Raw genomic sequence first — 12638 nt, forward strand, 5'->3', positions numbered from 1 at the left:
GGCTATCATTATGCTAACGCTGCAATTGATAAATGTTTGTTCCCCAATGGGTGTTGATTGCTGGAAACTGGAAATAAATACAGGCCAATAGCAAAATAAAAATGGTGACAATGACAGTCACATGACTGTGGGATGCTGCAAAGGGCCATATGTAGGAGCTGGTTGACAAGCACCCAAAATTGACCATGTGCCCACAGAGGGAGTACAAGTGTTGGAACCAGTTGTGGTTTGCAGGTGGTACGCCCCGGTACGGGCGTACCGGAGCCAGCCCGGAGCACTGGATACCGTTCCGATACGGTGCTCCAGAGGGCCCACCCGCCTGCCCGAGCTCCTAACCTGTCTTTTAAGGCTTCTGCGCTTCCGCTCATGGTGCGTACAGTGCCTGCGCAAAGCTCCGTGGAGCAGCTGGAGCATCGTGGAAGCTCATGGAGGCGCTAAGACGCATGTGTATGCTGTGCGCATGTGCAAGTACGCTGCACGCATCCATGTGGACGCCACCAGGCCCTTTCCAACTGTACTGGTTGGAATGGGATCTGGAACCCACCTGAAATGAGTAGTGAATAATTCTGGGGTGGTCCATCAACCCTCAGCAACTTTAAGACGGGTGGACTCCCAATTCCCAGAATTACTCGGTCACCCATTTGAGAGTCAAGAGTCCACATATTTAAGATTCGTTAAAAAGTTTTTTAAAAAACACTGCCACAGAAGCTTTGATGACTACATTTTATATCATACAAGGACAACCAAGGACCATTTACTCTCAAACTAGTTGTTTTAGTGCTGCTCTTCAACTGCTTCCAAATTTTTAGTTTAAGCTGTTATCCCTTTATCTCATGCCCTTTTAATTCCATTAATTTAAACTGGGTCCTTTTCTGTGTACTGAACCGAAGAGTCCCGAAAATGCTAATGATAAAGGACCGTGTGAAAGTATTGAATGCATATGTGGCCTACTAATGATCCTCCCCAAAAGTAAAATGAACCCTTGACCAAAAAAATATATTGTTTTTTAAATACAGGAAATATTCACCTACAGAACAGGAGATAAAATAATGGGAAATATGCCCTGCTTTAATAGGAGGGTGACTCGGAGGAAGCTGGAAAGGTGAATGGCTGTGAGGTTGCTTTTAAATCCTCTGTTCCCTGTGAGCAAGGACGATATGATCAAAGGCAATTACACAAAAGATCTGGGTCGAGCAAAGCGAGGCTGGGAAGTCCCCAGAGAAAGTGTGTGACCTGGTTTCATATTCAGCTCCACACTGACGGCTGTGTACTTTTCTTGAAAGGTAAGAAAAAGGCTTAAACTGAATCTCATCCAAGAAACTTATTTTGACAGCTGAATATACATTTCTTAGAATATATTTTTCTGGAAAAAATATAGGTTTCTTTTTCACTGCCCTCTAAAAAAAAAGTCCACTTTGTAGAATTTTCTTTCCATATTACTGTATTGCTTAAACCACCTCCCCTTCTCTTTCTCTGCCTCTGCTTCTGCCTCTCTGTCTCTGTCTCTCTCTTTTTTCTCTCTCTCTCTCTTTCTCTCTCTCTTTCTCTCCCTCTCTCTCTTTCTCTTTCTCTCTCTCTTTCTCTCCCTCTCTCTCTCTCTCGCTCTCTTTCTTTCTCTCTCTCTCTTTCTCTCTCTCTCTCTCTCTCTTTCTCTCTCTCTTTCTCTCTCTCTTTCTCTCCCTCTGTCTCTCTCTCTCTTTCTCTGTCTCTCTTTCTTTCTTTCTTTCTTTCTCTCTCTCTCTGTCTCTCTTTTTCTCTCTCTGTCTCTCTGTCTCTTTCTTTCTCTGTCTCTCTCTCTCTGTCTCTCTTTCTTTCTTTCTTTCTTTCTTTTTTTCTTTCTCTCTCTCTTTCTTTCTCTCTTTCTCTCCCTGTCTCTCTCTATCTCTCTCTCTCTCTGTGTCTCTCTCTGTGTGTATGTGTTTCTTTCTTTTTTTCTTTCTCTCTCTCTCTGTTTCTCTTTCTGTCTCTCTTTCTCTTTCTCTCGCTCTCTGTCTCTCTCTCTCTCTCTTTCACACACACACACACACAAACACACACATACACATACACACACACACACACACACACACACACACTGACATACACAAAAACTTCAAAATGGGCTGATTTCCAAACATTATGAAGAAAGCAAAATCAAACCAAAAGCTGGGATGCCAAGCAATTCTTGCTAGAGTCACTTGCAATGAAACAGAATCTATGCTAGGTTAAATACTGTGGCCATTATACTAGAAATCGGAGAACTTTTCTTTTCTTTTCTCTCTGGAGGAGAAATTTGGAAATTTAGTGACATTATCTCCACAATTTCACTATGCACTTTTGCGGAGGACAATTGTACACGGCCTTTTGTAATATTAACTAATGATACACAGTACTCACAAGTTACATTAGATTCCAGCCTGGATAATCACCTGCCTATAAATAAAACAACAACAACTAGACAATCTTGGCTGATCCATCGCTAATCTCAAAAGAAGCTAAGCAGAGTCGGATGGAGTTAAGACTTGTATGGGATAACATTCAAGGAAAGGGTAACATTTGAGAGTCACCTTATCGGGAAGATGGGTGACCTATAAATTTAATAAATAAAAATGAATGAATGAATGAATGAATGAATGAATGAATGAATGAATGAATGAATGAATGAATGAATGGGCTATAAGCTAGAGTGGGAAATCAAAACAACATTCCAGGGTAAACAGTAAACAATGTGTTGCCAAGAAAAATGACATTGTTGTCTCTGTGAAAACACCAGTTGCTGAGCTCATTTCAGCCTTATAGATAACATGAGCAAAAATCTGACATTACTGGTAAGAAATGTTCCTTTTTTTTCTTACAAAGTATTTAAACTCTAGATCAAAATAATTAAATTGCAAATCAGTAGAACAGCAAAACAAGAATGCATCTAAAGTTATTAAGAATGACAACAATGATTGTGACAAATAATATAGCCTCCTATGCTGTGGTGGGATTCACTTACCTTTGCTACCAGTTCGTATGTGCCATCTTCTGCGCATGCGCACCGCCTTCTGCACATGCGCAGAAGGTCACGCATTACGTCAGGGTGGGTGGGCGGAACCTCCAGCAGCCACCGCTACTGGTTCGCCCGAACCGGTAAGAACTGGCTCAATACCACCTCTGCTCCTATGTATCAAATCATTTAGAATAGAACAGAGATCTCAACTGTTTTCTTTAAGAAGAACAGAAAACGATGTCATGAATAAAGCTAATTTATAGGGAACCTATATTGCCATTGGTGAAAAATGTTTGATGCTGTGGCGCATTCACTCATGACCTCGTGATAGCCTTGCACATTCTGAAATTGTGCATTTGTGGGCTGTCAGTGCAAACCTTGCCTTCCCCCACAGTGCTCCATCAAAAACAGGTCAAATATTTGTGAACAGCTATGATATTTGCAATTATGATTTACAGTCCAGTCCAAACAGATTACAATTTCATTAGCCAAACACATCTCTCATAACTCAAATAAATTCATGAAATCAAACTAATTTTGAGACACCATCTTCCTTAAGTTTCCAGCAGAATTTGTATGTCTGGTATTCCTCATTTTTACATTTGCTCACTGCACACAAAGATGGATTTTGATATCTTTCTGAGCCAAGATTCGGAAAACACTACACAGAAAGTGTAAAATAGTGTGGATAACACAGAATAAATCTGTGGTCAGATCCATAAGGAATTCAGCACCTCCTGTCATCGTTCTGCATCTTTTAGCACCGTCGGCAAAGGCGATGGTTGTTAATGCATGGAAAATGTATTTAATTCATACACTCAACATTAATAACCCATGGCTGATTTGCTAAGGATCAGAAATAATATTTGTGGAGAAGTATGTGATTCAGAAAACCCGTAATAAAAACGGTATCCTGTGTTTTCTATGAATATATCAAAAGTACACTTCTTACTTACGGTATTCTTACCCCTACACATAAAAATCCTCTTTAATTTAATTTTATTTTTTTAAAAAAATGCTCTGAAGCAGTTGATTTATAAACAATTACTTAACTACTTGATAACTGAGTTTATAGAAGGAAGAAAAAAAGAATTCTACTTGGCTCAAGCAAAGGATATTTCAAGGTTAACATTCTTAGCAGATGGGGGATTTTGATGCTAATCACTTGTCCTGGTGATTGGGGCATTTCTTAACTCTGCCATTGTTTCTGGAGTCTGCGCCTTTGAAATGCAACTGATTGGCCTTCTTTTGCCCTTCCTTCTCTCCTCCGTCCACACAACAATCCAGGCAGAAACTCAATACTTCCTTTCCATTTCACCCGGCTTCCTTAAACTTTTGTAATATTTATCCATATTGATTTGTCATAATTTCCAAGTAATGCTATTAGCCAATAACTAAATGGAGTACTTCTGCTGTTTCATCAAATCCACACTCAGCTGAGATCATGGAACCTGATCCATTATCCTATTAGCCTTTCAGAAGTAATCTCCTGGGTGAGATTCGCTGCCTGCTTTTCACTCCTTCGATGACTGGCAAAGGGAAGAAAACTGCACAGATCCAGCTAGAAATGAAAGCAGGAACAAAAGGCATTTTCTCACAGACATTTGAACTATAAAAATGTAGACTACATGACTATGTTGGGGAGGGAAAGGCACAATAGGCAGATATTCCTGAGAATACTGGTGCCATTTTTCCTTTATAAAATATATGTGTAAATTTAGGGGGAGACATTTTTATTGAATAAATAACAGAATAACAGAGTTGGAAGGGACCTTGGAGGTCTCCTAGTCCAGCCCCCTGCTCAGGCAGGAAGCCCTATATCTTTAGAGATGAATGGTTATCCAATGTCTGATTTAAAACCTCCAGTGAAGAAGCATCCACAACTTCTGAGGGCAAGTCGTTCAACTGATTAATTGTCCTAACTGTCAGGAAATTTCTCCTTAAATTCCAGGTCACTTCTTCTTTCTCACTTTGAAGGGAAGAATTCTACTCTAGCAGATGTATGTCCACATTTTAAATTGTGTGTGTGTGTGTGTGTAACATTTGTGGAGATGGAGGGTGAGATGCATGATCTCAAGGTCATTCCATAAAGTGCTGCAGATCAAGAATAACCTGTACAAAGAGTCTTCCCCATCATCCAATTGTCTATCTGACGCAGTGGTGGGATTCAATTTTTTTTACTACCAGTGCTATGGGAATGGCTTGGTGGGGGTGGCAAGGGAAGGATACTGTAAAATCTCCATTCCCACCCTACTCTAGGGGAAGGATACTGCAAAATTCCAATTTCCTCCTGATCAGCTGGGACTCAGGAGGCAGAGAATAGATAGGGCGGGGCCAGCCAGAGGTGGAGTTTATTGGTTCTCCAAACTACTCAAAATTTCCACTACCGGTTCTCCAGAACTGGTCAGAACCTAATGAATACTACCTCTGATCTGACGTCTACTATTCTTAAAATCGTAAATTCTGATTTGAAATGTTCCAACCACTTCATTCATTTTCAAAAATATAAGTAGATCTTGACTTAATACCTCAATTGGGATCAGAATTGTGGTTTTAAGTTCAGCGCCATGGTAAATGGAGTCATCATGTCATTGGACCTGATTTCATTACCGTTTTTTCCAGTCATTGTGAAGTGGATCACTGTGAGTCAGTGAATTGCATGGTTTTTTAAAGTGAATCATGTGGTCATTAAGCAAATCCAGCTTCCTCAGTGTTGTTGGGGTGTGTGTGCCAGAAAATAGCAAAAAAAAGTTGCAGATCACAATCACATGACCATAGGATGCTGCAACTAATGTTAAATTTGAGACAATTGCCAAGTGCCCAAATTGCAATCACATCACAGCGGCAGTATGCAGGGGTCATAAATTTGAGTACAGCTCATAAAGCTCTTTTTCCAAAGCCATTGTAAATTTGAACCATTGTTAAATACACATTTGTATGTCGAGGACTACCTATAAGTCAGATATGTCTTAGGGAAATTGTAAATGCTAGTTAGATTTTGATCTCCCCACTAATATTCAGAACATTATTTGATGGGAATGGGGGTGGGGGAACATTGTTATAAACATTTCCATTGTGTTGACTTGAATTTTTGTTATATTCCATCCCCCAAAACTTCTTTTTAGACCGTAGATTCTGTTTTAATCTTTTATCTGATATTCTTAACTGAAACAAAGCCTCAGGACATCTGACTTTATCTCCATTGCTATGGTCTTCCTAGTTTACATGTGCGAACATATCTTTTTAATTTATTTGTCCAATTTAAAGACTGCCCATCTCACTCGCAGAGCAGCTATTGGCAGCGAACAGTTTAAAACATCAAAACCAGGTTAAAATCTATACCTATATTTACTATATGTCAGCAAAAGGAGGCCGATAAAATAGGGATGGAATAAGTTAAAAGCAGAGAATGGGGTCTTCAGGGTTACCAGCAACAAGGTTGCATGCCCCTCTGGGACAGTGGTGGGTTCCGGATCCCGGTGCAACTGGTATGGTGCAATGGGGCCCGGCGTCCACCACATGAATGTGCGCAGCACACGCATGCATCCTTACCTCCTACGATGCCTCTGCGAGCCTCTGTGACGCTTTAGCTGCTTGGAGGAGCGGCACGCAGGTGCTGTACATGCCGTGCACGGAAGTGCCAAAGACCTCAAATACAGGTAAGGATGACAGGTGGGCGGGTGGGCCCCCCGGGGCACCGTACCAGAATGGTACCCAGTGCTCCTGGCGGGCACCGGTACTCCTGTACTGGGGCTTACCGCCTGCAATCCACCACTGCTCTGGTAGCCCCGAGCAAGTCAGTAGAGCCAGATCTTCAAATTCTTATGAAAGGCCAGAAAGGTGAGTCCCAGCTCACCTTTGGAGGAAGGATTTTCCAAACAGCAGGAGCAATGGCAGAGAACGCTCTCTTCCTACACCCCACCAGTTAAAATTATTTAACTGACAGGGTCCACGATTTCTATCTGATTGGGTGGGATTTGCCAATGTAATGGGGAGAAGACAATTCTACAGCTTACCTGGAGCTCTTGCCGTGTAAGTCTTTAAAGGTAATAATCAACATCTTGAATTGACTCATAAGCAGGCCTTGTTTTACATGCACAAACTTTGGGGTGCCCAAAATTGCTCATGTGGCCACCTTCTGTGCCAGCTGAAGCTTCCAGATTTTAGAGACTGCCCATCTCAGTCTCAGAGCAGCTATGGGTACAGTTGGCTAACTACCCTATAAAACATGTTGCAATAGTTCAAGTAGCAGCTGTATTGCATGTGAGTGTCTAAGAGAAGAACTAATTGGGGAGGGCTATACTGACATACAACACAGTTGACCAAAGACCCTCTTAGGCATGATTGCCACCTCATCTGTCACCCCAGAAGGACCTCCAGATGATTCATCAGTTCTGTCTGGGGCTGTGCGACTCCATCAAAGGTGATAAAAATCCAGATACAGATGAGTCCCCCACCCCCATTCACAACCATTCTGTCTTACCCAGGATCAGCTGAAGCCAGTTGCTGTTCTTCATCCAAACTCCTAAAGCCTCCTGACACCATGAAATAACATTCAAAGCAGTGGTGGGATTCAGCCAGTATGCACCTATTCAGGAGAACCGGTTGTTGGACGAAATCTCCTTTTGTTTTTTGTTTTTTTCCATTTTACAAGGCTAATCCTGTCAGGAAGGCAGGAAGGAAACATTCTGGTGTTGTTTCTAGCCTAATCTTTATTGCCATGCTTACAGAAACTGCCTCTCCAATTAACCCATATTACATTGTAAAAGCTAAGGCAAAGCGCCCATCGACGTGAGTGATGTTGAGTTGGCCATGCCTCCCAGTCACATGACCACTGAGCCATGCCTACCCAGCTGGTCATTAGAGCAGAGAACTGGTTGTTAAATTATTTGAATCCTATCACTGATTCAAAATATCACTTAGTTCACCCAGGACATAGTGTATAACTGTGTATCGTTGACATACTGATCATACCTCAACTCATAGTGATGGATGATCTCACCCAGTGGTTTCTTGTAGATGTTAAAAAAGAATGGAGCAAGCATTGAGTTCTATGGGACCAAGAGGTTGTGGGCTGGACCTCTCACTCCTATCAACACCAATCAGCCTCAGACAAAGGAGATGAACCAGCATAAAACTGTGACTCCCATTCTCCGCTCTCTAAGTTGGACCAAAAGGATTCCATGGTAAGGTAAAGCTTCCCCCGCACATGTGTGCCAGTTGTTTCTGACTCTAGGGAGGGGTGCTCATTTCCATTTCAAAGCCAAAGAGCCAGAGCTGTCCAAAGACTTCTCCATGGTGATGTGGCTGGCATGACTAAATGTCAAAGGTGCACGGAGTGCTGTTACCTTCCCACCACAGGTGGTCCCTATTTTTCTACTTGCATTTTTTGTAAGTAGTTGGCAGAAGCTGGGACAAGTAACGGGAGCTCACTCCATTACATGGTTCTAGGGATTCAAACTGCCGACCTTCTGATCGACAAGCTCAGTGTCTTAGCCACTGAGCCACCACATTCCTATGATTCCATGGTAAAGGGTATCAAAAGCTGATGAGAGATCAAAAAAAAAAAACCCAACAAGGTTAGATCATCCCACTCCTACATCAGATTATCTAAAGTGTTGTTTCTATTCCATACGCAGGCCTGGATGCTGACTGAATCAATCTAAATAAAAACAATGAACTTGTGGTACATAAACTTTCAAACACTTTCACTGCATTGAAAAACACCATGCCAGATGATGGCTCTGTCTTTATTATTAAGCATGCTTCACTTTTTGATGAAAGGGGAGAAAAGGAAATGTCTATTTGAGGCTATCCTAGCACAGGACAAAGGAGTGAAATCCTGATTTACATCTTTTATAACCATAAACTAGCTGAGAAACCATGTTTATTCCCTGGAACTTTGATTAAAATTTAATTAAAAGCCACAAGATGACATCTCTGGATTTTTAGTACTATATCCCATGAGACTCATAGAAGCATGCAAATGAGAAGGTACAATTTTTATTGCATGTTATTTTATTGTTTACGAACTGAGCTCAAAAAGGCAGGATAAGAGAAAGCAGGGGAGAGAACGTAAAGATATGTCGCCTGGTCAGTGGTGGTTTCAACTTTGTTTACTACCGGTTCGCTTGTGCACTCACGCTCATCAGCGCGCTGAAAGCTTCTGCGCATGCGCAGAAGCATCCAGGGAGGTGAGCAGAGCCTCCTGCCACCTCCACTACCAGTTTGCCCAAACTGGGAGCAACCCACCACTGCCCCTGGCCCTGTTCACCAGCCTTGTAGTGATGAGCCTTCACCCATACTTCCAGGGGGCCATATCTTGTAAAAGGATATTAAATGCAGATACTGGTACATGGAGGTGCATCTTTAAGTAAAATAATGAAGAGATACCAATGCCATACATTTATAAGATAGATCAACTCTAATTGTGATTGAAAGACAGATCAGAGTCTTAATTTATATTTTCTTCATGAATTTGCTGTGGAAGAGAGGGAGGGAGGGAGGGAGGGAGGGAGGGAGGGAGGAAGGAAGGAAGGAAGGAAGGAAGGAAGGAAGGAAGGAAGGAAGGAAGGAAGGAAGGAAGGAAGGAAGGAAGGAAGGAAGGAAGGAATCTAACTGTATAATTCTAAAGCGGTTGCAGGCCAGGAATGAAGAATGGTAAACAAACTGTCCCACAAATACAATTTTAAATGGATTCCAAACTGATCTGAAGTTTGATTATTTTACCTAAGGCGCCTGGATTTCCAGCCAGGATGTTGAACCCATATCTGTTATTCAACCCACAGGTGTCTGATCATTTTGAGCAATAATTCATTTTAGTTGTATCATCAATTCCATGAAATTAATTTTTAATTTTAACACAGGTTTTATATTTAAGCATTCAACTCATGACCTAGCCTTCATCAGTCATCATTTCTGACATCAACTTTCTCAAAAGACATGAGATAGTTCCATCACACAAATTGGAACTGACAAATTGGAATCCATGGAACTTAACTTTGCCTTTGATGCAAACAATGGAAACTGACTGGTTGGCCGTGTTGTACTTCTGTCCCCTAGTCTCTCTTTTCATCCTGTTTTGTACTGAAATTATGGAACCCAAAAGTTCCATTTCCCAAAACAGGAAAAGGATGGCCAGAGATAGAGTGACATATAGTTTCCTACTGTCTTGTTAACCATTAAAGATGGAACTTTAAAGACTTGTCCATATCCCAAAATCCCAGGATATTTTCTGAAGGCACATGATGCAGCAACCATATTGAAACTCTGTATAGTCTGCCATTGTTCCTCTACACCATTAGCAGTTCCAAAGAAAAATGGCAAACATATATACACATATATTATTCGTTTAACAAATGAATATGGTCACCTGCCTCACTGAACATGATGACTATGGACAGCGTACAATCAGCAATATCACAGCTGTTAAAAAGTAAAACAAAAATAAAAGCAAGATTGTGGGAAGAGGATCATCCATCTAAACACAATATAAGCATCATGCAGGCTACTTCCAAGTCCTTCCAAGTAAACTTGGCACCTTTCCTTTTTTTTTGAAAAATGTTTAGAAAGCATAATTTTCTGTTACATTAAATTGTTGGCCACTATCACGTAAGTAAAAGTATGACACCAAATAAACCTCCTTGTAAGGAAAAAAAAAACTAGATTTAATTAAATTCACAAAAGTAAAGTCAAAGAAGCAGAACAATGTGCATTTGCAGACTTTTCATGCTAGAAAAACCCATTTTGGCCCTAGTAATCTGCAGCCATGTCTCTGTCATCTTATAAATGTCAGTATATCCAGTGAAGCTGAAGCAAAGGTGACTAACACGAGCTGGTACTTGGGGGAGTGGGGGAAGTGTGCACAGCTCTGTTTAATGCTGACACAAGGACATTCACTCTTGAAAGAAGTGATGGTTTAAACCAGGCTCTTCCATATCATCCCCAACTCCCCTTTCCTTTCCCAGTGGGGTCCAAGAGGCAATCCTGAGAGGGTTTGAGTCCTCTTTTCTACTTTTAAATTGTCCCTTGAATCCTTTAAGAAGGAGATAAACAATGATACAAGTCCGTATATTTTACACCTTATGACTCCCTCAGTTAGGACAACAGAAAGAAGGGGTCACCAGGAAGATGCCTCCTGAGGTGATGAATTCTACCCATATTATTTGAAATAAAGCACTCAACACTTCGAAATTATGAAGGGGATAGTGGACCCATCCTCACAAAAGAAGACCTTTCATCCTCCCCCCCCCCACACACACACACAAACGTGCATTCTGAAGTCCCTCAGGTCTTCTCTGCTTCATCAACTTTCTTCAGCTTTGGAAACAGATGAACGGAGATACGACCTTAGGAGTACTTAGCTTCCTTTGACTCATTGCCTTTCTCCCAAGTTGCATTTTTATGTGAAATTATATGTGGGTGGCTGGTTTACTGTACTACACACTACAGTCAGAAACAAGTTAAGCCAAAAAAAACTTACTTTGAGTTGCAAAATCTCCTGCCTCTGTTACACGGTCTTCAGATCAAGTGATGAGTTGTCAGAGCTGGCTTCACCTTTGCTCAGGAAAAGCAAGGGGTCTTGTGAATCTCCTTTCCCCTCTCTAAAAACTATAGACTCCTCTGCACTCCATGCGTTTCTGGACCGTTCCTCTGTCCCACTTCCTCGCAGTTCACTTTCTTCTCTTTGAATGTTCTCACCACGACTCTGCTACTCAAGGCAGAGAAACTGATCTTTCCTTTGACTATGGATAAAGCAGGCTGTGAATGAACAAGTGTAGTGTGTGTGAGAGAGAGGGAGGGAGGGAGGAAGGGAGGGAAGGAGGAGAGAAAGGGAGGGGGAAAGCACAATTCACTCACGGGTACTGATTGAGAAGCTCATTAAAAGCAGGTCACTCAAGGGTTAGACTCACTCTCCCATCACAATCTGACAAAAAATGAGAAGAGAGAAATGGCAAAAACTTTCCTAGTCAGGAGTATCACCCTTTTGGAGAGGGGGGGGGGTTAAGTTGGTTTTCCTAGAGTTTAAGGCAGGGAAATGTAAGAGTTAACACCTCAGGGTTTAAAAACTTCAGAGGCTATAAGCAGCATCCAATCAATTTCTAAGCTTTTCTCCACCAGGGAATCTCAGCCCAAGCTCAGGAGACGAAGCAAGAAGCGGAGGGAGCTTACTCCATCTTCTTTAAACAGCTCGTTAAGATATTTTTGTCCTATTGTGCCTAAGCAAATGGTCAACTCATGTGATCACTGTAACAGTGACGGGAGGAGTCCATTCACAAAAATACTACAGTACTGTAGTGGAGCCTACAATTGGACGATTGATTTTTACAAGAGGCTGACTAGAGTACGGTATTAACAAACTAAGGAAGGGGTGAGCTCCCTCAAAGTCAGCTGTAAACCCAAATTGTTAACAAAAAAAGATCTGTTTAGTCTATTGCTCAGAAAAATGATCTTGGCTGAAATAGCATGTCAACGACAAGAAAGATTTGGAAATGTTGTCTTTGTGGATTATTGGTCTTTATTTCCAAGCAACACAAAGGACATTCTTTCTACAATCGTCCAACAGCTCCCCATAACTCTCAAAGAGAGACATCAGTAGGAAACTCTTCCCATGGTACCCTCCACCTATCCTAGATTGGGAAATGTAGGAAATCGGACAATTTCAGAG

General features: G+C 41.6%; 1 protein-coding gene across 1 annotated transcript in view; it reads right to left on the reverse strand.

Annotated features, from left to right (window-relative positions):
* The window catches only part of PTN (pleiotrophin), a 113835-nt gene extending 102082 nt beyond the window's left edge, over positions 1–11753 (reverse strand). The window contains exon 1 of the mRNA XM_081958294.1: positions 11454–11753. The gene's annotated coding sequence lies outside the window, so the exon portion shown is untranslated. The remainder of the gene's footprint in view (positions 1–11453) is intronic.
* Positions 11754–12638: the final 885 nt, after the last annotated feature.

Source organism: Natrix helvetica (genome assembly GCF_964273705.1).
Source record: "Natrix helvetica genome assembly, chromosome: 6".
Classification (NCBI taxonomy): domain Eukaryota; kingdom Metazoa; phylum Chordata; class Lepidosauria; order Squamata; family Natricidae; genus Natrix; species Natrix helvetica.